This window comes from Cryptomeria japonica, chromosome 9 (assembly GCF_030272615.1).
Source record: "Cryptomeria japonica chromosome 9, Sugi_1.0, whole genome shotgun sequence".
Taxonomy (NCBI): domain Eukaryota; kingdom Viridiplantae; phylum Streptophyta; class Pinopsida; order Cupressales; family Cupressaceae; genus Cryptomeria; species Cryptomeria japonica.
In genome coordinates, this window is record NC_081413.1 from 622,356,323 (window position 1) to 622,382,947 (window position 26,625).

Sequence of the window (26,625 nt, forward strand, 5' to 3'; positions counted from 1 at the left end):
AGACAAGTTCTCATTCAAGAACTAAATCGATTGGAACATTTCAAATTCCTTTTTTGGTGCTATTCAAGGTAAAAATTCCTTTGAAACCAATATGCTTTCATATACGGTCTTTTCTAATACTGAAGTGCCCATAATATGTGCCATATACATGTTGCATCTTTTCTACGCCCATATCTTAGTTTGCAGTATTAATACTTGCCTAAGAGATTTGGGTATCCTGAATCCTTGTACTCTCATCCAATTTTCTTTTATCGTCACAGCAATCAAATATATTTTTCATCATTGTTGATCTTAGCTCAAGGCTTCACTAACTAATCCAAGCCTACAATTGCATTGCATTCTCACGATGGTTGAAAAAAAGTGTTGGTATATGATGGTGAAGTCTCACTGCCGATAACTCCAAGTTACTATCATCCTCCATGCGTTAATCACCATGGTACATGCAGTAAACATTAAATAAACTGGTGTTTTGATCTGTTATGCATTAACTTAAGACAGTTTTATTTCCTAAGTTAATGGGAGGTGATGTCCTCCACGTATATAAAAGTCCGAGTTCTCTTCCAATTCTCAGGGGAGGTGATGTCCTGGACGTATATAAAAGTCCCAGTTCTCTTCCAATTCTTAGGCTTTTCTATTACCATGAAATCCTCTATAAAAGAGAGGAGTTGTAATTCATCTAATGTATCAATCAATAAAATCTATTTTATTTCTTTTTTATTCTTTCTCTTTTTCTTTTTGCAAGGGTTATCAGAGCTGGTTTGAGCCTAACTCTCTCACGGGAGGGCCCAGAATAATGAGAGAAGGAGCTGGGTGTTAACTGTCGTATCGGTCAGAAGGAGCCAGAACCATGAAAGAAAGAGCTTCTTTAGGAGTCAGAAAGATTTGAAGATTGTTTTAACCAGTCAAAATTGTTAATGGTGAAGCTGTAGCTTAAGTAGGGAGAGCCTGCATTGCCAATCATTGCATGAGGCTAGAAGAGATCAAAAAGAGTAAATTAAAGATTGAAAAATAGTCTGAAGAGCTTAGATGTTAAATGTTAAGAGAAATTTGATGCTGAAGTAGAAGACCCAAATCAGATTTTGAGTAATGTGAGGAAACTATTCTAGCAGTAGCTACTAGAAAGAGCAACTAAAATGAAGAGGAAATCTCTGAGAAACAAGGAGCAATGTTTAGGTGATGAAAGTTCTTTTTTTCTGAAAGTGTATTGTAAATTTGTTTCTCTATCATGATAGTTTTGTGGTTATCTGAAACCACTTGTTATTAATTTTTGTGGTCATTTAAATCCATTCGTATGTGAGATTTGTGCAAAGTTTGTGGTCATCTGAAACCAATTAGTATGATGATTTGTAGTAAGTCAAAGACACTCCAGATTTGTATTGGTTAGGGATAAGGTGCAAAATCGCAAGCTAATTCAAAGAAGAGAGTCACCCAATGTAGCCAAAGCTATAGTTGGAAGCATAAGTCATATTGTCAAAAGTTCAAGACATCGTTACCAAATGATTGAAAAAATGAAAGAGAGAAATGAGTTGCAAGGGTTTGTTGCAAAGATTTAATTTGTCAAAGATTTGAGATCTTATAGCGAGTCTCAGCATCGGGGGAATATGTTGGCATGTGATGCTGAAGTCTCACGGCCAATAACTCCAAGTTACTATCATTCTCCATTCGTTAATCACCATGCTACATGGTGTAAACATTAAATAAATTGTTGTTCTGTTCTGTTATGCATGAAGTTTAGAAAGTTTCATTTCTTAAGTTAAGAGGGAGGTGATCTCCTCCACGTATGTAAAAGTCCCAGCTCTGTTCCAATTCTCAGGCTTTGCTGTTACCCTGAAAACCTCTATAGAAGAGAAGAGTTTAATTCATTTGATGCATCAATCGATAAAATCTATTTTATTTCGGCTTTTATTCTTCTCCTTTGCTTTCACACTGTAGTATTTATTCCACTCTGTTGGATATTTAGCTGAAGCTTTCCTTAGTATATTTTGTGTGCTTGTACGCTCTTTGCTGTTACTCTATATCTATTAATCAAAGAAGGATAATATTGTTGTGACTAGCTCGTCGAATAATAGGGAAATAGGATGAATGAGATAATTGCCTCAAAAGTCAATCATTGTTGCTTGATGCTCCATTGCCGGCCTTTCACTGGGGTGTATTGGCTACTTCACTCAGTCATTGGTTGCTCTCTTATCGCACCAGTTACTTTTTTAATTGTACATGCTTCTTGCAAACAATAGGTTTTTATTTTATTTTTTGGTTGTTGAAGATTCCGACCAGTCTTGTAATTTTCAGCTCTTTTCACCATAGTAGGCATAGTAGGCAGTATAATTTCTGTCCCTCTCTTCAGCTCGGGGCATCGCTTAACCTTGCTTTGGTGTGTTAGGGTTAAACTACATTGTTCCTTTCTTTACTCCTGCCTTTCTTGTTGATTTTAAATCTATTGTTCACAAAATTTGACTTTGTGGATCGTTTCTGCTACAGGCTTTGGCTCTATCACCAGTCTAACTGTATATAGGTCACATAAGTCTTGAACCAGTTCAGATTCAGCCTTTTGTCCTTATTGTATCCTGGGACGCACTTCAGGAGATCTACACATTCTCTCATTTTCCTCTACCATCTTGTCTGCTTGTCTCAGAGTATGGAAGTCATGTGTTTCCTCATTATAGATATGCTCAGACAGATGATTTTCCTTTGCTAACTTTTATATTTGATCAAGAGTTGACCTGCTTAGCTAAAGGCAAGAAAATACATTTTACCATATGAAGGGAGAAGAACCCGTGGTCATCTATTGGTTTCTTAGATGTTCTTTTATTATAGAAAATGAAAAGCCTTGACTATAATTCTTCTCTCTATTGTATATTGTAATATCATTTGACCACAATGACCATTGGTTGCATTAAGATTCAATCTTGTAAAGCAATGAATTCTTTTCTTGGAATTTGTGATTCTCTTATCAACTTCTACTATGATTTACAATATGTAGAAATATAAGAATTTATGTTTATTGTATGTCAACGTGATATGAAATTCCTTCACTCAGGCCGACAACCTGAAGTGTCTGTGATACTATATGAATGTGCTGAAAAGCATATGAATTTTACTTAACATTTGGAATTTAAATGTGTCTTTGTTGCTATGCAAACTGTATTCTTCCTTGCATTGTTCTACTACAATGGTCTGATTTTCTCGCAGGCTATTAAATAAGATTTAAATTTTCTAAACTGCTTTCATGACATTTGACAGGATTATAATAGGTACTTGAGATGTTAAGAGGAATGGTTACTTCAGATGAATATGTTTGGTACAGCAGGAATGTTAGAAGGAATAGTTCATTCATATGATTATGTTTGGTACAGTATACCAATGAAAGCACTTTTTCGCTAGTCAACCAAGACTATTCAGATTATGTTTGGTATATCAAGCCTATAAAAGCTTTTATCGGCTAGTTAACCCTGACTATTCAGTTTTTGAAGTTGGAGTTAAGTAATTTTTTAATTTAAGTAAAAAAATTTATAGGAAAAGAATATTTATAATATTACTTTTGTAACGAGGATGGATTAATTTTTGGACATTTAGTTAATGGTGATCTCATTGAAAATAAAGACATGTATGAAAGTGGTTTTTAATTGAGATTTTATTTTCAATTTTTTTATAGATATCCATATTCTATTATCAAAATTAGCCCTGCACTATCAAAACCAGCCCTGCCCTACCAGTATTTAGCAGGAACTACACTGCAATGCAGTTCTCGTTAAAAAAAATCAAATATCAATAAATTGACTTACAATTGTGGAAACAAATGAATATCATATGTTAACAATACACAGAAACTTACAATGGACATATTTTTAACAATACATACAATGGACATTATTCTTCCAGCTATAAATCCCTTATGCAATCAACTTTTGTTGCAATGGACATTAATTTGTCCAGCTATAAATCTCCTGTGCAATCAGCTTTTCTTAATACACTATTTTCCATTCAAGCTAGCAATCTTCTTTTGAATCAATAGATTCTCATTCAGAAGGTAAAGGACAATAAAATACTTGAAGAGGCTTCCATTTGGCCTAGGTCTAACAGACTGTTGGATTCCATCAACAACAAATTAAAATACATTCCATACCTCCTAGTAACTAATTTAATTATTTAAGTCATATCTTTGTACATTTTTTGTATGCTAATTCTTTATACTTGTAAAAAGAAAAAAAATGTTTCTTTACGGATAAAGAGATCTCGATATGCTTTTAGTTTTTCAGTTTTATTTGGGATGATTATGCATAAAAGTTGTTTTAGTTTTTTGCTTTATTTCTAATAATACAAGTTTTCTAGGCTCTAGATGTATCTAAGACTTCTATATAATGAGGTAGTTGTAATTCATTCTCTATCAGTTAGTCTGATTTTTGGTCAGTTGATCAAGAAGTCTGATCCATGATCTTTGATAAAGCAGCTCATGTAATCTCTTGAATCAATAAAATAGTTTATTTGTTTTCCAATTTTATATTTCTTTCATTTGGTATTAGAGAAGGTTTGAGAAAGTTATTTGATTCAAGAAAGATCATGGGAAGTTGAAGATTCTGAAGAACCAATTAGAGCACTGAAGAAATTACAAAATCTAGTCATAGCTGAAGACAAAATAAGCAATCCAGAAGAAGTCCAATCACATCTATTACAAATAAGGTAGTCAAACCAGAAAATTAACAGATTCTTATATAAAAATAAATAAAAATAAAGCGTAATAGCTACTATCATGGTTGCAGAAAGAAATGACCATCCATCGATATTGATTTCACCAAGCATCTCTTAGAATGATTCAGCAATAACCTAATTTGTTTAAAATTGGTGAATTAAAACATGAAAAGACACGAGATTACATAAATTAGTTGATAGAAGGCATGAAAATAGAATTATAATTCATATACAACTCTTCTAATGACCAGTTATGAAGGTGCGAAGACCTATAATGCTTTTATTTTCTTCAATTTCATTCCAATGCACAGAATGATATAAATTTAATGTGAGAATTTTTACGAATCTAAATTAAGATTTGCATAATAATTTGATTCTCTTTTCATAACATCAAGATTTATGTTAGCAGTTGTCTCAAAGAATACATACACCCTCATAAAAAAAATCATACTCATTAAAGAATGAACAAGCACATTTTATGAGTATTTATCGGTAAAATATTAGACATTTATTCTTAAATAAGTATCCACTATAAATACATATTGGTTAAAGAACATGCACATTTTTTTAATTTTTTGGTCAATAAAGGTAGAGCCAAGTAGTTTTACATTCATTAACATATTCAAATACAAAAAAAATGGCGAACGAGCAATATTAGCTAGTCATTAAACGTCCAAAAAGAAACTAAGTTCTAATCAACAAAGATTAAACCTAGCTTGAAACGCCTCTATTCATGGCTTTCCAAAGTGTTTTCAGCTTGACCACCACTTCTGCAGAGTGAAGGGCAGCCTCTACCTTTACCACCACCTCGACCTCGTCCATGGCTACCCACTCCAATTTGTGTTGAAAATATTCAGGACTAACCAAGTTACTGAGAGGGGAGAGGTGAATCAATAACACTTAAAACTTTTAATTCATTTCTGCACTTGCATATATTAAACCATTCATTCATTTAATCTACTGCATGCATGAAAATATAATCATAACACAAAGATTTGGTGACCCAGAAACCTTCCAAATAGAAAGTAAAACTGGGGTGGGGATGGTACCCACAAAACTTTGGTACTGCAGTAAAAGTTGGCCGGTTAAGGCTTACAATGATCACTTCTGATGATCTGCCCTGTTAGAAGCAAATTTGGACTGCTAGGTCCACCTTGTTAGAGGATTTACAAACATACAATGAAGTATGCACTCGGTTAAGAGATTTACAAAAGACTGTTAAGTCTACTCGGTAAAAGGATTTACAAACTGATTCAACTGTTAGGATGAAACAGTAGATCTTGACTTACAACTTTATTGCTGATAAGATCCTTTGAGTATTGATCTCCTTCTGAGATAGATATGTCGATTCTGCTCCTTTTCTGACTCTGCGAAAATGTTCTGGTCTGTTGCCTTAATGCAGTTTCTGCTCTGCTCTTATTAATTTCGCATATCCATACATCTTACATTTTTCATACATACTACAGATGGTATAATACATCACATATATATACCGTCCATAATTACATTTACATTTCATAAAGTCGGCCTCATACAAATTAATAACATAAACTCATTCTTAAGTCGGCCTTACATAGGTGAACAAAATATTACTGAGTCGGTAGATACTCGGTTCCTCAAGCTGGCTCGGTGATCTTCTGATACACGGCGTCCACTACAGTACTCGGCATCGTCATGCTCTCGGTAAGAGTAGAAGCTCGGTCCATACTAGTCCCGAAGTGTAGCTTGGAACTCGGTAGCTGTGGTGACTCGGTAGATATAGTGTCACTCGGTAACCACTGGTGACTCGGTGAGAACTGACTTCTCGGTAACTGCTGTTTGTCTCATATGCTCGGTGACAGTCTTACTGCTCGGTTTGAACTGTTTAATCGGTGAGCTTTACTGAATGCTCGGTATAGGCTGTAGACTGAGTGATGAGCTCGGTAACCATTCAAAATCGAATAAGTGTTTTCACTAAGTGTATTCACTAATGACAAATATATCATTATTCCAACAATCTCCCCCTTTGGCATTAGTGACAAAAACACTTATGAGACAAAAATGAATCTGTCATGCTGACTTGATTCTTCAAAATTGATACCAATTGTAGATTGTTGTATATACCTGTATATCTCACTGTACATAACTCCCCCATAGAATATACATATGATTCTATACACTTATCACTATACCAATTGTTATTTACATTCTCCCTTGATCATTCTTCCTTTGTCTCTAATAATATGCTCCATATTCTCCCCCTTTTTGACAATAATGCCAAAGAATAGATAACTCAAATAGAAATATTAAAGTGTGAGATAAACTCTGAGTGTACTTGTTTGATATGAGCCAAGGTCTTATCCCAATTTTCTTGCAAAATTGTGCAAATAGACAATGCAACTTGAACTTTGGCTGAGAGTTCAATTACATGCTCTGCAACTAAAAAACTGTTATCATGGATCAATGTTTTGGAATGTGTAATGTGTTTCTGCATTGCATCCATGTTAGGAAGGATCATATTCTGAATATCTAACAATGTAGACCGGATCCTTGCATCTTCCCTGAGCAATTCTGATTGCTTATCTAATAGGAATCTGATGTTTGAATGGTGAGTTGAGCTTGAGCTGGGGTCAAGCTGCAACTGTTGTGCACTTGCTTTCAGATCAATTTTCTTCAGTTGATCTCTGATTCCTTTTGTGAACTCGGTAACATCACATAACTTTGCAAAAAATGAAGTTACATTATTAAAAGAATTTTCTAACTTGGCCAAAATAGTGGTCAATTCAACTTGTTTTATTGCTATCTGCTGAGCAATGTGCTCAAGCACCTTGTTATCAAATTTCTTCTCGGTTCTTTCTATCAGTTTCTCTTCTCCTGATGAGTCCTCATTGAATCTATTCACAGCCTCTTCGAGTTGTAGCAAAATGTGTTGAGAGGGATCAACTTTTATACCTAAGGCATCTGTGAGAATGGTCTTTGCACCGTTTATGATGTTGAATTCCCGGTCTCTCTCACTTCTTAGTTGTTTTTGTTTTGCTTTTTGTTCTAACAACTGGCTGATCAATCTCATTTCATCAATTGATGCAGTATTGAGGTCTATTTGTGGAATGACAATCTCTTTATCCAGATCTATATCATCCTCTATAGCCTTGCCGGTAAGCAGAAGTTTTAAAGGTGTCTTTTGTATTACTTCTGTGCTTACTTCCTTATCTTTTGATGTAGTTACAATGGTTGATAAGGTTGGAGTATCTGTTATAACTGGAATGGGATTTACTAGAGGAAGACTCATGGATGTACCGACTGTTCCCAAAATTGATGTACATGCAGGAGTGCTGATTGGTGTGATCATTTGTGCTAAAGAATGTGTCAAAATTGGAGAGGTTGCAAAACTTACTATACATGCTGCAGGAGAAGTTGTGATCTCGGTGACTGAAGAAGTCACTTGTTGTTCGGTAGAGGCAACACTCTGCATCCCAGTAGATAATGACATGCTCTGCAGCTCGGTGGATGAGGTAACTGTTGGGGTCTGGAGCTGAGAGGTGATTGGCAAGGATTGAGCAATAGATGTAGCTACTGTGCTCACAATCTTGCTGGCTGAAGCTGATGATGCAACGCCTTTCTGAGGTGAGTGAGGAAGAGATGCAATGACTTCTGCTGCTACCTGTTCAGGATCATCTTCTTCATCACCTATTATCACCGTGTCTTCTTCTTCATCACCTATTATTACTGTGTCACCTTCTTCCTCAGTTGCTTCTTCTTCTTCCTTCTTCTCTTCATCCTCTTCATCATCTTTATCACCCTCAATTGTTATCGTGGGGTCAGATGGCATTGGCAGTTTATATATCCTTTTCCACATAATTGTGGCATTATTTACTATTGCTTCTATCTGCTTGGAGAGAACTAAGAAGGTATGAAACCTAAGTGTCATTTGGTGTTCATTCTCCTTTAATGCCTCTTTTACTTCTTTATATGTCAGGTTCGGTAACAACTGTTTTAAGGATTGTGCATAAATGTCTTTGACAGTTTGCACTGCTAAAGTCCATCTTGGTCTAATCCTGACTAGAAGCTCATTTGGAATTTGAGAACTGATATCATCTGGGGTATATTTCCATTTACCCATTTTGTTCAGTAAAAGTTCCTCGATTTGCATCTTTTCTGCATCTGATCTGCTTTCATACTTCAGTGCCTTGAAGTTAGACATGCCAGATCCTTGTTCCAACTGTTTCAATTTTTCTTCGAAGGTAGGAGGGGGTTTCCTGAATACAACTTCACTTTCTTTCTGCCCTTTCCTGGTTCTCCTTGTGAACACTGCAGTTTTAAGTTTGGGCTTGGTGATTACTACTTTGCCTTTCTTCTTTGGTGTTTCTGCTTCCTCTTCTGATTCCTCTTCTATTTCTTCTGTTTCTTTAGCTGCCTTTCTCTTGGTACTGGTGATGGCCTTTGGAAGCTTGATTTCAAGCTCAATTCTGGCTTTGGCCTCATCATAAGTGCCAAATGCAGGGGTGTTGGGAATGGCTGGTTCATTTATCAGGGCTTCTATAATATCCCTTGCTTCATCTATGTTAATTTCATAGGGCAATGGTTTTACCCATGCCACTCGGGGTATGGCTGCCTGGATGTAAACTTTATCACAGTCTACCATGAAACATATATCATCCTTGTAATCTTTTACCAACTTAGGAGGAATCCTGAACTTGTTGTTCATTTTGTCCTTAAATTCTTCAAAATAATTATCCATTAGTGTCTCAAAATTCTGACCTATTTCTGCTATAAACTCATTTATCTGATACAAAATTGGAGTATCCTTCCTCCATACTACTGTGCCTTTAGAAGGGAAAAAGTTTTGTACATAGAAAAATATACAAATCAACAAAGAACCGAATTTGCATGGATTATTCTTTGATGTCCTTATACTGTCCATGTTCTTGTTGAATTGTGTTAGTAAAACCTCTGCTAGGTCAAAATCCATGTTCTTCTTTACTACCTTATAGGCAAGGTCTACTGCCTCACATGCCACACTATTTAGCCTACTGGAACTATACAGCTTATATGCAATGATAATAATACCAAATTTAAGTTCAACATCAGATACATTGTTAATTTTCAATCCTCTGCCATCCCATTCGGCAAGAGTTAACTCCTGCAGTTCATCCCGACCTAGGGTTTTGGTGGATTTTGCTTTGTCTGACATCGATAAACCTGTGATTCTATGAATCATCTTCTTTGTTATTAAGATAGGTTGATCTAACCATAGTTTCCCATCATGTAAACGACTCAATACATACCTAATCCATTTCACTTGAAAATTTCTTGGTAGGTGTGGGATATGGGTCAAACCTTTGATTTCCAAATGTCTATGCTCGGGTTTTAGGGTTTTGTCAACACATAGCTGACTTAAGGCATTGTCCATTTCTAAAGTCCCTAACTCCTGAATAGTGCATTTGAAATGAGTACAAATGTCATTGATAAGAAGTACCTTGGAAGGGATTCTGGACTGTGCTCCACTTGGGTCGAGTGATTCTGCAATCGCTGGAACGAGTTTGAAGTTCGGCGCTGTCCATTTAACTCCTTTCACTAACATATTGGAAGTCTTCTTCGCCTTGCTCCTGCTGGTGGTGCTAGTGGAAGTCATTTCTGAATGGAACGAGTTCTTTTTAGATCCTTTGCTGCAAATTCATCTTAAATCTCCTTAAGCACTTTGAAAACCTAAGCTCTTCGAATGCTGAATAACGCAGTGAAGAATGAAGTCGATTTTGCCCTTTTTATTAAAATTCTGTCATTAATGCTTGATAAGTGGGTAGGTGAGATGACTTAATGACTTTAGCGATTGCTCGGTAAGACTGACCTAACTCGGTGTTCTTATGTCTGACCTAACTCGGTAAGGTCTGCAGTTTTATCATGCTCGGTAACATTCAACTCGGTAAGTGACTTTTTTGTTTGTATCGAAAATACTGATTTCATTGATTATGCTTTTGTATTTTGGAACTGCTTATGGTAAGGCTTTGAAAATGCAGTTCCTTATCTTCTTTAATGGATCTAATTTGTAATGGTGGGGTCACCCAATTCTTGAGTGACAGGACCATTGCTTGAATTATCCTGCTTGGTAGATTTAGGAACCCACTGCTGTCTCATCTGTTTCCGAATGTTGTCAGCTTTAGCTTTCTTTTCATCTTCAACCTTCTTTGTGTTCATGCAGTTCTTGGCTATATGTCCGAGTTCAGTGCATGTATAACATCTTACGGTTGTATCTTTCTTCCTTAGATGATGCCTTGTACAATTCATCCCAATGTGTCTATCTTCTCCACAATAATGACATCTGCACCAGGTATTGTAATCCCAACCAAATATTGCTTTGACAATTTGTTCTACTGGAGTGAATGTCTTTGTTCTACATTCTGATGCCTTGTGACCTTGTTTCTTGCATTTGTGACATTTGCCTTCAAATTTTGGTTTCTCCTTGCATTCACTAGCCTTGTGACCATGCTGATTACAGTTGTAGCATTTGCCTTTGAATCTTGTCTTTCCATTGCTCCAACATTTGTTTGATGTGTGACCTGTCTTACCATAGTAATTGCATGTAGGTCTTTGATTTCTTTGGCTACCTTGCTCGGAAGATTCACCTTCTTCATTGTAACCAAGACCAGCTTTACCTTTTTGTTTGTGAAGATTTTGCTCATTTGATTGATCCAAGTCTGTTTGAGATTTCATCATCCTTTCATTTGCTTGCTTTTGAATATCTAGCTCATTTTTCAAACTTTCATTCTGTTCTTTGAGAATTCTGATCTCTTCATTTGCATTGGAGAGTTGCTCGGTGAGATCTTCATGCTGTACAATTTCATTGTTTCTTCCTTCTATTTCATTTTGCATTTTATTCCTTTGTTCCAGGATTTCACAAAATCTTGCAGACTGAATTTCCTGTTCTCTTCTTAGCATCCTTACTTCTTTTTGCAGTAATCCATTTTTTTCTAGGAGTTCTTTGATTGCATTGTTTGCTTCATCTACTTCATTTGAACTACTTGTAGGAAAGAGATCTTTAATTTTTGTTTCAACATACTCATGATCATTTATTTCTTTTGCTAGTTCCTTTCTTCTTTTTAGGGATTGGGAAAGATGTTCTCTTGCTTCTTTGAGTTATGCTATGGCCATTCCCAGATCTAGCTTTTCATTCTCAATAGCTTTGTCAAGTCTGAATATCTCCATTGTCTTGATCTTTTCTCAAGCTGTCAAACTTTTACTCTGAGAACCACAACGCTCTGATACCAATTGTTGAAAATATTCAGGACTAACCAAGTTACTGAGAGGGGAGGGGTGAATCAGTAACACTTAAAACTTTTAATTCATTTTTGCACTTGCATATATTAAACCAATCATTCATTTAATCTACTGCATGCATGAAAATATAATCATAACACAAAGATTTGGTGACCCAGAAACCTTCCAAATAGAAAGTAAAACTGGGGTGGGGATGGTACCCACAAAACTTTGGTACTGCAGTAAAAGTTGGCTGGTTAAGGCTTACAATGATCACTTCTGATGATCTGCCCTGTTAGAAGCAAATTTGGATTGCTAGGTCCACCTTGTTAGAGGATTTACAAACATACAATGAAGTATGCACTCGGTTAAGAGATTTACAAAAGACTGTTAAGTCTACCCGGTAAAAGGATTTACAAACTGATTCAACTATTAGGATGAAACAGTAGATCTTGACTTACAACTTTATTGCTGATAAGATCCTTTGAGTATTGATCTCCTTCTGAGATAGATATGTCGATTCTGCTCCTTTTCTGACTCTGCGAAAATGTTCTGGTCTGCTGCCTTAATGCAGTTTCTGCTCTGCTCTTATTAATTTCGCATATCCATACATCTTACATTTTTCATACATACTACAGATGGTATAATACATCACATATATATACCGTCCATAATTACATTTACATTTCATAAAGTCGGCCTCATACAAATTAATAACATAAACTCATTCTTAAGTCGGCCTTACATAGGTGAACAAAATATTACTGAGTTGGTAGATACTCGGTTCCTCAAGCTGGCTCAGTGATCTTCTGATACACGGCGTCCACTACAGTACTCGGCATCGTCATGCTCTCGGTAAGAGTAGAAGCTCGGTCCATACTAGTCCCGAAGTGTAGCTTGGAACTCAGTAGCTGTGGTGACTCGGTAGATATAGTGTCACTTGGTAACCACTGGTGACTTGGTGAGAACTGACTTCTCGGTAACTGCTGTTTGTCTCATATGCTCGGTGATAGTCTTACTGCTCGGTTTGAACTGTTTAATCGGTGAGCTTTACTGAATGCTCGGTATAGGCTGTAGACTGAGTGATGAGCTCGATAACCATTCAAAATCGAATAAGTGTTTTCACTAAGTGTATTCACTAATGACAAATATATCATTATTCCAACAATTTGACCCCTGCAAATGCGCCCTCGGCCACAAATTCCCACATTTTCCATTTGAGATTCCGCCAGCCCATCACCATTTCCATTACCACCTTCAACTACATATTGATTTTTTGCCAACCCAACTCCACTATTCTCCTCATTGGCCTTAAGGAAGCCATTCAAAATGGTAAAATATTTAAAAATCTCCTCTTTATCCTAGTCGAGGGACATATTGGTCAGAACCCGCCATTTGAGATAATCTGTCGCCATATTAGCAAATTCCCTATAACTCTTGAGCGCAAGTCCTTTTAGGTCTAGAAGAAGAGGGTAGAAAGTTTTGGTGTCTTTGAGTTCACTCAAAGCATCAAGATCTCCTAGTCTAGGCTAGCCCACACCCTTCAATGAATATTTTAAAGTTATTTCTAACCCGCCAAGCAATTCTGCCTCAAACAGTTCCATAGCTAGAGCTCTAACCTCATCTTTAGAAATGTTGCAATTCAGTAAAGAGATGACAAATCTGGATGAGATTTGCGTATTATCTTGTTAATACTCCTTCCTATCCAAATGAATTTGTCTCAGCACCATTTTAGATGCCGAAATCACCATAGGGTTGACTGTGCGAAGAATTCACTTAAGCCTCAAGTCCAAATTCTCCTTAAAGGTGCATTGTCGATTAGGACAAGTCAAAGAAGTTGGAGTGTTGACCCCAAAATAGGCTACTAGGTCCAAAAAGATTCTTATGATGATTCTTGAAAGGGTCCTCAGAGGATTCTGCCATCATCAAGAAAATAACTAGAGCTCTGTTTTTCCAAACGAGATGGAAAAGGATTGATTCTGTGAAAATAACTTATCCAGGAAGCTAGGATAATGCTTATGACAGACAGTACCACATGTTCTTCATCATTAATGAAGACAGCCAACATCTCCTTGCATACATGCCATCTTGAAATAAAAAGCACTTCAACAGAATGAAAAGTCAGACAAGATAATTTAAAGCATTAACTACTCCATCCAAATCAAGTATATAACAAGGCAAGTGGGCTATAAAGTCACCATCAATAAAGCATATGTGACCTTGCTCAAGGATCAAAACAATTTTCTTGTATTTTATGAGATCCTAATTTTAAACACCTTGGTAGCGATCATGGTGCATTTAATGAGTGCCACCCTACCTCACTCAGAGAAAAATTTAGCCTTCCACCAATTTTATAGGCCCTCAAACCTAAATAACAACTTTATCTCCAATTGCCGAAAATAGTTAGCCTCTCTTAGAAAGAACCAGAAGAGAGGGCCCACAAGTATAACTCGGGTAGAATAAGCACAAAGAGGAATCCACATCAACGAAAGGTTTTACTTGCTATTATGGAGTTTATCATGCTTGATGGTAGATATACTAGGGTTTATAGCTACCACTTTGTTCTGCTAAATCATTTTAGGCACAAGGATAATATTTCTCTTCCCTACTATCTTTTTTGCTCCCTTAACGTGGGGATTAAGGATGCCATTTCCAATCCTTATATTATCCCAGCAATGCATGAAGGCTTGATGGTGATTCTATATAATCACATCAAGAACACGACCATCCAGATGAATATTACAGAGATTTCCAACTCGAATGAAGATTTTGACGAGTCAGAAGAAGAAGAAGGAGACGGCTATGATATAGAAGAAGAGACTGAAGATGACCTCCAAATGGCTAGATCAAGCAGATGAAAAAAAAGAAACCGGAATAGGGGAGACAAAACAAAGGGTTTGCTAAAAATAAATAGAGAGGGGAGTATGATAGTTGGAATAAGGAGGAGGAAGGGACTGACAATGACACGAACACCAAAAGCGAGGAGGCTCAAACCCAGGTGAGCATGAAATAGAAAAAGAAGAATTCAAAAGGTAGGGAGGTGGAAGAAAGGTCGCCTATCAAGTCTGATTTGAAGCAGAAGAGTGTCATGGAGGAGGAAACGACAATGAAAGATGATCAAAATGCTAAGGACAAAGAGGTTAGTCTAGAGGTCAATCTTAATACCATGGACGAAGAACTTCAAACAAGCGCTCAACTAGATTCAAAAGGAAATCGAGGGTATAAAAGTCAAGAAAGCCCATAAAGCTGGGAAAATCGACACCTTACAGGCCCTAGGTTTTGGAAAATTCAACTCCCTCCCAGAATGTCTGGTGCAGGAGCACCTAGTTGAGTAAAACTCCCATTTTTGAGTATTTTTGCTTTTATGTTTGTAAAGTCTTGTGTTAGGTTGATTATGTTGTTTTAGGTTGTTTTGGGTCATGTTCAGTGGTTTTGATCTCACTTTGGGCTCTAGAGATCAAGTTTTGCCTTTTAGGCCTTGAGTTGACAATTTTTGGCAAAAATGTGGAAAATTGCCAAAAAGGTCTCCTAATGTCTTCAAGAGAATTGAAACATGTTTGTTTAGTTTTTTTAAGCATGTCTAAGTTGTTTAGGCAATTTTATAAGGCTTGGTTGTCAAAAATGCCTTTTTGAGGGAGAAAAGTTGTCATTTTGGCTTAAGAAAGTTGTCAAAATTGTCATTTTCTTGCAAAATGAAGTTATTGAAGCCTCATGTCCATACAAGGGCTTTAAAACCAATTGGAGAAACTATATAAGTCCTCCCTTTTCCTTGTAAATGGTTGGTGATTGTATTTACAAGTGAATCTTAATAGAAATCATGTTGTTTTGGCTTTTATGACTATTTTTCCTTCCTTTTGAAGAGCACTCCATACTGTAGCTATGAAAATCCATACTATACCTTCTTGGAAATCAAAACATTGATGTAATAAAGCTTCCCATGTAATTGTTTCATTGGTTTTTCATTTGCAAGGTGTTTGTACAAAAATATTTGTAAATTGGGTATCTGTTGCCCTGCCAGGGATTTGGAGTTGTAAAATGCATCAACTTGGTTGATCCAGGTCGAGGATCCCTCCAATGGATTCTTCCAAGTTGATTCATGTGTATATAATGTACATATCTTTCATTTTGTGCCAGAGACGTGTTTGGAATATGCAATTGAGTGAATACTAGGCAAGTGTTTGTCATTTGGCTAGTAGCTTGAACAAACTCAAAGTTTGCACTCAAAAGTAATTTGGGTGACAAGGGCCTAGACTTTTGGCCAAGGGAATTGAGTACCTTCTTGGATGGCTAGTTTAGCTTGATCTACTTAAACATCTCATTTTGTAATCTAACAGTGAGTTCACTATTTTTTATGAATTGTATGTGGCAAAATGCCCATGGAATGCTTGAAGAGAATAATCCAAGCCTTGAATCTTGAAGGCAATGTAATAGGAGGTGTGTTACTTGTTTGAACACCTCATTGAGGTTTTTTACCAATCCCAAACTCTTCATTTTTGCAAGTCCCAAAGTGCTATGTTGCTAACTGGTAAAAGGGCAAAGAAATGACTGTCACAGTGGCAGTTTTCTGATTTTCAGTTAGTGTGCCAAGTGTTTGGAAAAATGGCAAGTGGTAGTGACTTGGTCAGTGTTCTCCAAGGTGTGGTAGACTCCCTCAGTCAGTGTTAGCCCTTGGTTCATGAAGGAGAATGAAAATCAAAATTTGCAAGCTCAAATCCTCACTAAACCCTCATTTTGTGCCATAAAAGGTGGACAGTCATTAAACCTTCCCCATGGAACTCAAAACCTGAAAAATCTTCAAGCTTATACTTCCTAAACAACATTCAAAATAATTTTTTTGGTGGGAACGCCCATCATTGGGCTAGGTAAGGAAAAAGGAGCCAATTAGGCCTCCATGGGCTAGTAGCCCTATTGCATAACACACAAAAAATTGACAGTTTTTTGTCAAATGCATGAAACTGATGGTAAAGTGAAACTTGGTTTGTGAAACAGAGTGAAAACAAACTTAAGAAGCCCAACAAGTGTTACTTGGGACTCCTAGACAATGTGCAGCCTCATTTGGGGGTAGTTGAGCCTTGTTAATGAATTTGAGCAAGTTAAGGGTTAAAGACCTCAAACAAAATTGTGAGTATTCAAAGGTGAACAATACCTTATTTCCCCTACATTTCCATGTGGAAGACCCCTAGTACACTCTGAAACCTAAGGTTGAAGGCCCCAAGAGAAAAGCATTAGAAAGTGTAGTTGGAAGGAATAAGCATTTTGAGTAGATCTGTGGATGGGCAAGAGTCATCACCAAAAAGGGAGTTTATTAGGCAAGTAAACCATGGAGTACTTGGCATTACAACAACAAGATAGATTGAGTAGTCATACACATCAGACTCTACAAGTCTTTGGCTAATAAATTGACCCTTATTGAGCAAAATTAGCCTTGTGAGCACTTTCTTAGTAAGCTCCCCATCAATGTATTAGTGAACTAACTAAGGCAATTAGCAATACGAAGGAGATTATAAATGCCAACCGCAACAGTTTTGCTTTTCTAGAAAATAGAGCAGATGCTACTAATCACAGACTAGATGGTATTGAGAACACACTTAAAAAAATTGGGGAGCAGAGCCACAGGATCCTGAAGGCTCCCTCAGCGAGCATGAAAACCCTCATCTGCAAGCTGGAGAGCTACCAAGGGGAAAAGGCTACGGTGGGTATTATTAAGATCAAAGACGACACCCCTGAGGATAAGGAAATTGGGCTTGGAAGAAGAACCAAAGCTAGTACTAAAAGTATGCAGAACCAAAGCAAAGAAATAGAGGACATCAAGCAGGCTGCAAAAACTATGGATCAATTGGAGCTGGAAGTGGTGGAGATGCTTCAAAATTTGACCTAAGCCTAAGCTTGTGTTGGTCATTTTTTGGGTTTTAGTTTGTTCTAATCTTTTACTTGCTGGCATTTTGTACGCCAGCTATTTTTTCTTTAGCTACTATCTTTTGTTTAGCTATGCGTTAATGGTTATCTTTTGATCTTCCTTCTGTACTAGGTTTCAGGGACCCATCAAAATCTATTTTCCCTCAATCAAACACAAGCAAATAGTAGTGACATCAAGTAGCTTATTATTTTGCAATATCACTACTATTATTTGATTTGGGTATGGTACCTGTTAGGATAACCAATGGACAACTGAGAGGGGGGGTGAAACAGTTATCAACAAATTATATTAATCAAACCACTTTATAACCTTTAACCATAGCACATACACATTGAATACTAGAATAGAAGAACTTGATACCAGTAAGCAATAAAACTTAAGAATGAAACAAATAATTAACATAATGCAACCATACCACATAACACCATGATTTGTATATGGAAAACACAGTAAAGGGAAAAACCATGGTTGGAAGCATACCCACAGTTAGATGATACTTCTGCAAAAAGTATGTGATACAATAAGGGGCCTGCACATGCAGGAAGGCATGCTGCCTAGCACATACCGCTCATTACAAAGCAAACTCACTAATTATAGAGAGGTTATAACCACCTCAAGATAATTGGACAACAATCCAGAAGAATGAACTGCCAATGATAGCATTTACCATGCCTGATTATAGTCCTGGTTAAGCTCAATATTGAAGGCCTTTGACCTCTTACATAAACCCAATTCGATCACCTATGATCGACCAAATCTCCATCACATATGATATTTCATTCCATGACCATGACCATTACAACCACGATCTACAATGAGATCTTACATCAATTTATACAAACCCTAAGGCTTAAACCAATTAAGTCGGCCACCTAAAAGATATTACAATAATATCAATACATACATCCATATTAGAATGACATGCCATGGTAGATTTAGACCAAAACAACATTAACCAATCCATAAAACATCTTGGTAACATGTAGAGAACATGTTAACATGATACCGGTCCATAACCTGGATAGGTACCATACCTAATTTGGGTCCACCACACCAAAACAATGTCTCCAATTAGTCAAGGAACAATCAATGATCACCTTCTACATCCTTAATTCCATCTACACATCGCACCAACACCACTTATGCATCCTGTCAAAAATTCTCCATAAAAGCTCTTTCGGTAAAACCCTAAACTCTTACAGGTAACACTAGTTCTTCTATCGGTAACCAAAACCTGTCTACCAGTAACCAACCATAAAAGCTAGTGTTGTAATCAATGACAAAACATCAATTCAACACATAATCAATTCCTAAATATTGCCAACAATTTCCCCCTTTGGCATTGATGGAAATACTAGATGTGAAAAATAAAACATCTAACTGTCAAGAAATGCTAAACATTTCTCATAGAAGATATAAAAAATGAAAAAATAAGAAATCCCAACAACTCCCCTTGAGGAGTGCAGTCCAATCAAAAACTGATCTGAATCCCATAAACATTATTTTTCACATATAACTCTCCCCCTTTGACATCAATGCCAAAGATATGACATAGATATCAATTTTTTTTGAATCTCAAAGCTGAGTACTCCCCCTGAGTAGTAGCACCACTACATCAATCTGGGGCAAAGGATAAAGTTGATGATCTATACCGAACTGATGCCAACCTGCATCACTTAAGTCTCTTCTGGAGGGGTAGATACCCCTAGCCTATCTCTCAAATATTCAAATGATTCCTTAGACAATGGTTTAGTGAATATATCTGCAATCTTCTATTTAGTGTTCACATAAACCAATTTGACTCCCTTTTCTTGCACCTTGTCCTTCAGAAAGTTATATTTTATTGAAATGTGCTTAGTCTTAAAGTGAAATACCAGATTCTTAGACATGTCAATGGCTGCAGCGTTATCACAATAGATAACTACTGGTTCACTATAATTTACCTTGATATCCTCCAACATTTTCTTCATCCACAAGACTTGAGTGCAATTAGTTACTACTACAACATATTCAGCTCATGTAGTAGATAAAGAAATTCATGACTATTTTTTGTTGATCCATGAAACCAATTTCTTTCCAAGAAAGAAAGCTCCACCAGAAGTGCTCTTCTTGTCATCTGTATCTCCTGCTCAATCAAAATCTGTATATGCACATAAAGTGAAGTTATCATCTCTAGAATACCATAAGCCATATTCTGTTGTTTCTTGCAATTACCATAATATCCTCTTTAATGCACATTCATGATTTTATTTATGATTACTTTCATATCTTGAAACAATACTTACTGCATTCAGAACATCTAGTCTAGTTTGAGTTAGATACAACAAACCACCAATTATAGACTTATACCTTGTCGAATTTACCGGTGCAAATGTGTCTTTGATAGATAATTTATCAATTGTCACCATAGAAGTACTTACCGGTTTAGAATTATCCATACCAAACTTCTTTAGCAATTTCCTTAGATACTTAGTTTGACAAATAAAAATACCTTTATTAGTTTGAGTTATATGAAAACCTAAGAAGAATCTCATCTCACCAATCATGGACATTTCAAATTCATCATTCATATTATTAGAGAATTCCATCCACAATTTATCTTCACCTCCAAAAATGATATCATCAATAAATACTTCAATAATCAAAATAGCATCATCAATGATCTTGTAATATAAATTACTATCAACGCTACCTTTAGTAAAACGAAGCTTCAAAAGATATTTATCCAACCTTGTATACCAAGCTCTAGGAGCTTGTTTCAATCCATATAATGCTTTCCTTAACCCGAAAACCATATCTTTGTCATCTATCAGTGAAAATCCATCAGGTTGCTCAATGTATACTTCTTCCTCAAGTTCACCATTCAAAAATGCACATTTAACATCCAGTTGATAGAACTTATAGTTCTTGTATGCTGCATAGGCAATAAATAGTCTAACAACTTCAATTCTAGCTACTGGTGCAGATGTCTCACCATAATCAATTCCTTCCATTTGATAATATCCTTTACAAACTAGTTTAACCTTGTTCCTTACAACTTGACCATCCTCATTTAGTTTAGTTCTAACAACCCATTTAGTTCCAATAGCATTCTTATTTTTAGATTGGGGAACTAAGTTCCAAGTGTTATTCTTCTCTATCTGCTCTAATTGATCTTCCATAGCCTTTAACCAATGTTTATCTTTATAAGATTCAATAACAGATGTCGGTTCAATTTGAGAAATAAGACATACCTCTTCATTTGCCAGTCTTCTTCTTGTCATAACTCCCTTGTTCCTATCTCCAATGATTTGATCTTCAGAATGATTTAATCTTACATACCTTGGTGTCTTTTGAACTTTAGGTTCACTATTCTGATCATCAGTCACAGTTGAATTTTTTTATTATACTGGTCTAATTGGCTCAATGTCTTGTACCGATTGAGGCATTTCCTATTCAATTATGATCATTTCCACTACTGGTTCTCTATCATATGATATAGATTGATCTTTGTATTGCTCATCCACTTTCACATTTGTGCTCTCCATAATTTTCTGCAATCTTTTGTTATAACATCTATATGCTTTTCTCTGAATTTAATATCCAAGAAATATCCCTTCATCACATCTAGGATAAAACTTCCCAATTGAATCATCCATTTTGATATAACATTTACTTCTAAAAATTCTGAAATATTTAACAGTAGGTGTATGTCCAAATCATAATCCATAAGGGGTCTTACCGGTTTCACCTTTGATATGACCTATGTTGAATGTGTAGACTCCTGTACTCACTGCTTCTCTCCAGTAGATGTGAGGCAATTTGGCTTCCATCATCTTGGTTCTTGCTGCATCGAAAATGGTTCTATTCTTCCTTTCCACTACTCCATTATGTTGAGGAGTCTGGGGTGCAGATAATTGTCTTCGAATTCCATTTGTCTCACAATAACTATTAAATTCATGAGAAGTGAACTCAACGCCTTGATCTGATCTCAGACATTTGATTTTCAATCCAATTTTTGTTTCCACCTTTCCTTTGAAGATCTTTAATTTCTCAAAAGCTTTAGACTTCTTCCTTAGAAAAGTCACGCACATCATTCTAGAATAATCATCAATTATCAACATGGAGTATCTATCACCTTGAAAGCTTCTTGTCCTTGCTAGACCACATAAGTTAGTATGAATTAAATCAAGCACATCATTAGATTTATAATGTATACTCTTAAAAGAAGTTCTAACTTGCTTTCCCAATTGACATTCCTTATATATCGGATTATAAGGCTTTATAATCTTAGGTATATCTCTAACTGCCTTTGTTGAACTGATCTTAATAATAATATAAAAATTAACACGATGCAACCTCTTATGCCACAACCAACTCTCATCAATATGAGCAATCAAACATGTCTTATTACCAGTGTTCAAGTGAAAGATATTACCTCTAGTCTGAGTACCGGTTTCAATCTCCAAACCAGTTTTTTTAATAATTTTAAATTTTCTATCTTTGAACTGAAGTTGGAATCCCTTATCGGCCAATTGACCAACACTTAAAAGATTATGCTTTAAAAATTCTACATAATAGATATTATCAGTATTATGCTTGCCATCTAGAGAAATAGTACCTTTACCTTTGATTGTACATGCTTTGTCATCTCCAAATCTGACTTGACTGCCATTATTTTCTAGCAGGGACAAAAGTTTCTTTCATCTCTAGTCATATGATGTGAGCATCCACTATCAATTACCCATTTATCCTTGTCTTATACTTTTTCCGCGATGGCCTTTTCTTCATTCTTGATAGCCAGTTCTAGTTCATCTTCCTTTAAAGAATAGAACACCCATTCCTTTCCATTGAAGAATCCACTAGCAGAGTCTTCTACTAGTTCATCCTCTAAATCATCAGTTACACCTTCCTCATCTTCTATGTAGCATTATTTGTTTTTCTTGAATCTATATCTGTCCTGATTAGGCTTAAATGATTTCTTAACTCTTTCTTCAAATCTTGCATTCCTTTCAGGACGTCTAGATGCAAAATGACCAATCTTATTACATGCAAAATATTTAAAAGGTTCATTTTCTTCATACTTACTTCCTATCAGTGCTTTGGGTACTCTTCTAGCAAATAAGGCTTCAAGTTGATCAAATTCTTCATCCTCTTTTCTCATATCTTCCAATTCTTTTGCTTATAGGGCTTTCCAATCACTTTTGCTGATAGATAATGATGAATGAAAGGAGGTTCATATTTTGCAGCTCCAGACGGTCCAAATTCTTCAAGCTCAAAATCATATAATTTCCCAATGAAAATGTCTCTATTAACTTAAGTGTTTGCCATTGTTCTCAATTCATAATTACAGTAGCCTTCATTTTGTAAGCCAGTGGAAGGGCTCTCAAGACTTTGGAAACTATTTCATCTTCACTCAAAGATCCTCCACAACATTGAATTGCAATGACAATCTAGTTTACTCTTTCCATAAATGTAGCAATTCTTTCATTATCTTCCATCTTCAAGTTCTCATATCTTACCTGGTAACCATTAAGTTTAGCAATTTTGATAGTAGGGTCACCTTCATTTATAGTTTTTAATTTATCCCACATAACCTTTGCAGATGATTTATTAGTCAATACCATGATTTTCTGATCAGTAAGTGCACACAGGAGGGCTTCCCTAGCTCTACAATCATTTTTAATATTCTTGTCCAAGTCAGCAAGAGTAGGATTGCTAGACACCAGATCATAAGGTGTATATCCTTTCTTAGTGATCTCCCAAATATCCTTGCCAAGACATCTAAGATGAGTCTCCATTTGGATTTTCCATATCCCATAGTTTGTTCCATCAAGCTTAGGGATTTTTCTTCTGAAAATAGTTGTCAGTGGATTTGAAGTATTAGTTGTCATAGGATCTACGTCAAGAAATTGTTAGGATAACTAGTGGACAACTGAGAGGGGTGAGGGGGTGAATTAGTTGTCAACAAATTATATTAATCAAACCACTTTATAACATTTAATTAGAGCATATAAACATTGAATACCAGAATAGCAGAAATAGATATCGGTTAGCAATAAAACTTAAGAATGAAATAAAGAATTAACACAATGATTTGTATGTGGAAACCTCGATAAAGGGAAAAACCATGGTGGGAAGCCTACCCACAGTCAGATGATACATCTGCAGAAAGTATGTGATACAATAAGGGGCCTGCACATGCAAGAAGCCACACTACCTAGAGTATACTTCTGATTACAAAGGAGTCTCATTGACTACAGAGAAGTTATAACCACCTCAAGATAATTGGACAACAATTCAGAAGAATGAACTGCTAGTGATAGCATCTATTATGCCTGATTATAGTCCCGATTAAGCTCAATACTAGAGGCCTTTGACCTCTTACATAAACCCAATTCGATCACCTATGATCGACGAAATATCCTTCACATATAATATTTCATTCCATGATCACGACCATTACAACCATGATCTACAATGAGATTTTACATCAATTTATACAAACCCTAAGGCCTAAACCAATTAGGTCGGCCACCTAAAAGATATTACAATAAGATCATTACATACATCCATATTACAATGATATGCCATGTTGGCGTTAGACCAAAACAATATTAACCAACCCATAAAACATCTCGGTAACCTGTAGAGAACACGTTAACATGATACCAGTCCATAACCAGGATACGTACTAGACCTAATTTGGGTCCAGCATGCCAAAGCAATGTCTCCAATCAGTCTAGGCACGATCAAAGATCACCTTCTGCATCTTGAATTCCATCTAGAAGCCACACCAACACCACTTATGCATCCTGCCAAAGATTCTCAGTAAAAGCTCTGTTGGTAAAACCTCAAACCCTTATTGGTAACACTAGTTCTTCTATCGGTAACCAAAACCTATCTATCGATAACCAACCATAATGGCTAGTGTTGACATTAATGAAAAAACATCAATGCAACACATAATAAATTCCTTCATATTGCCAACAGTACCACCTCCATAAAATAGTGATATCAAATCCATGTACAATGTAATAGAAAAATGACACTTACTTGAGTTAATTAATTTACTACTCTAAATTCCGATTATTGAAGCAACTAGTGTATATGTTTCTTGATCATTGTCTCAATAGATGCACTAGGTATTACAAGATCATTTTGATGACCAACCTCAATGAGTATGACTATGAATTTGGCTACAATAAGAGTCTAAGTTTCCATTCTAATTTATTACTCTATGAAGTATGATAAACATTAAATTTACTAATTTCAGAGCATCATTACTAGCACTTTGAGTTAGTACCACTTCTGTAAAATAATGATATGAAATTGATCCAAAATGCAATGGAAATGCATGATACTTCTATCAATCAATTAACTAACATGCAATTAATTTGGCCTATCTAATTTCAGTTATGGCAACTTGTGCGAATTACACTTACTATGGTTTAATCAATCTTAAAGCCTTAAACTATTCAAATTTAATACACTTGTTAGGTTTTGTACTAATTTACCAGATCCAAGCAACTAAATTAATGCAAGAAAATATTTTCTTTTAGATTAGACTTGTGTGGTCTTAATACATTTTGACTTTTTAAAATTTTTTTGGGTTTTCTTTGCCAGTTCATGAAAAATTAGCTAGAGTTTCCAACTTTCCTTTCTGCAAGTGTATTTGGAAAATATTTTAGTCATAGATTACTTGTTATTGAGCCTCTCAAGGACATGCTATGAATTGACGAATTCAGGTTAAAGTTGTTGCAAATGAAGGACATATCATTCTTTTAGATGGCTTAATGTCATTTGTGTGTACACTTTACACTCTTCACTCTAGCCCCTAGGTAGCATCCTAGGGATACTTTTGGAATTTTTCGTTATTTTGACAATTTTGGAAAATTTTGAATCCATTCTTAGTAATATCCTAGGGATACTTAGAATTTTGTAAACTTATTGTTAACAAAACTTATGCACAAAGGAGGGAATGAATGAAATAATTAAAAACTATGATTAAGCAATGGAATTTGTTGTAATAATGATTTATTAACCAATTAATTAAAAAATTGAATTGTGATTTTGAACAATAAATGCCTTTAAATAAAAATATAACATTTTGTAATAATCAGATCTAAAAATATACTTGAAAATTATACAAGTCACTAGTTAAAATTAGAATAATAAATTAGGGTTTTTGTTAATTTAACCTCTAGATTTATGAAATTGAATTAAAAATAACAATTAAGAGTGCAAATTTGAAATCTAAAATGCATACAAAATTAGACCAGAGACAAAAAATCAAAATTAAACACGCAAGATGTTGGGTTCACCTAAATGTAATGTGGTGGAAATTAGGAATTAGAGTTTTACAATTAAATCCACTAAATATCCCAATTAATACTAATAAATTGAAATAGAGTTGAACCCAATAGATCTAGGCTCAATTCTAATGGGAAAGAGACTAAGACTTTGATTAGATTCAACTGGTTAAGGTTAATTATCATCTTTCTTAGTTTAATTGTAATGTAATTTATTAAATTAGGGTAAAACTATGAATTATTGGAGTAATATGATAGAAACAGTAATCTACAGATGTCCTTTTGAGACACAAACTTGGATCTTAGAAAAGAAGATGTCTAGAATCTATTCTCAGAAGTTCAACTTGATTTTTTAGGATTGGGTAGCACAAATTTTCCCCAGTCCTTCAAATTTTCTACCATCAAAAGGTAAACTTGTTTATCACTATCAACTTTACCAAATTTATTGAGTAGAACTCCGCACCTATTTCCTGTACACAGAAATAAAGAGAAAAATAATGG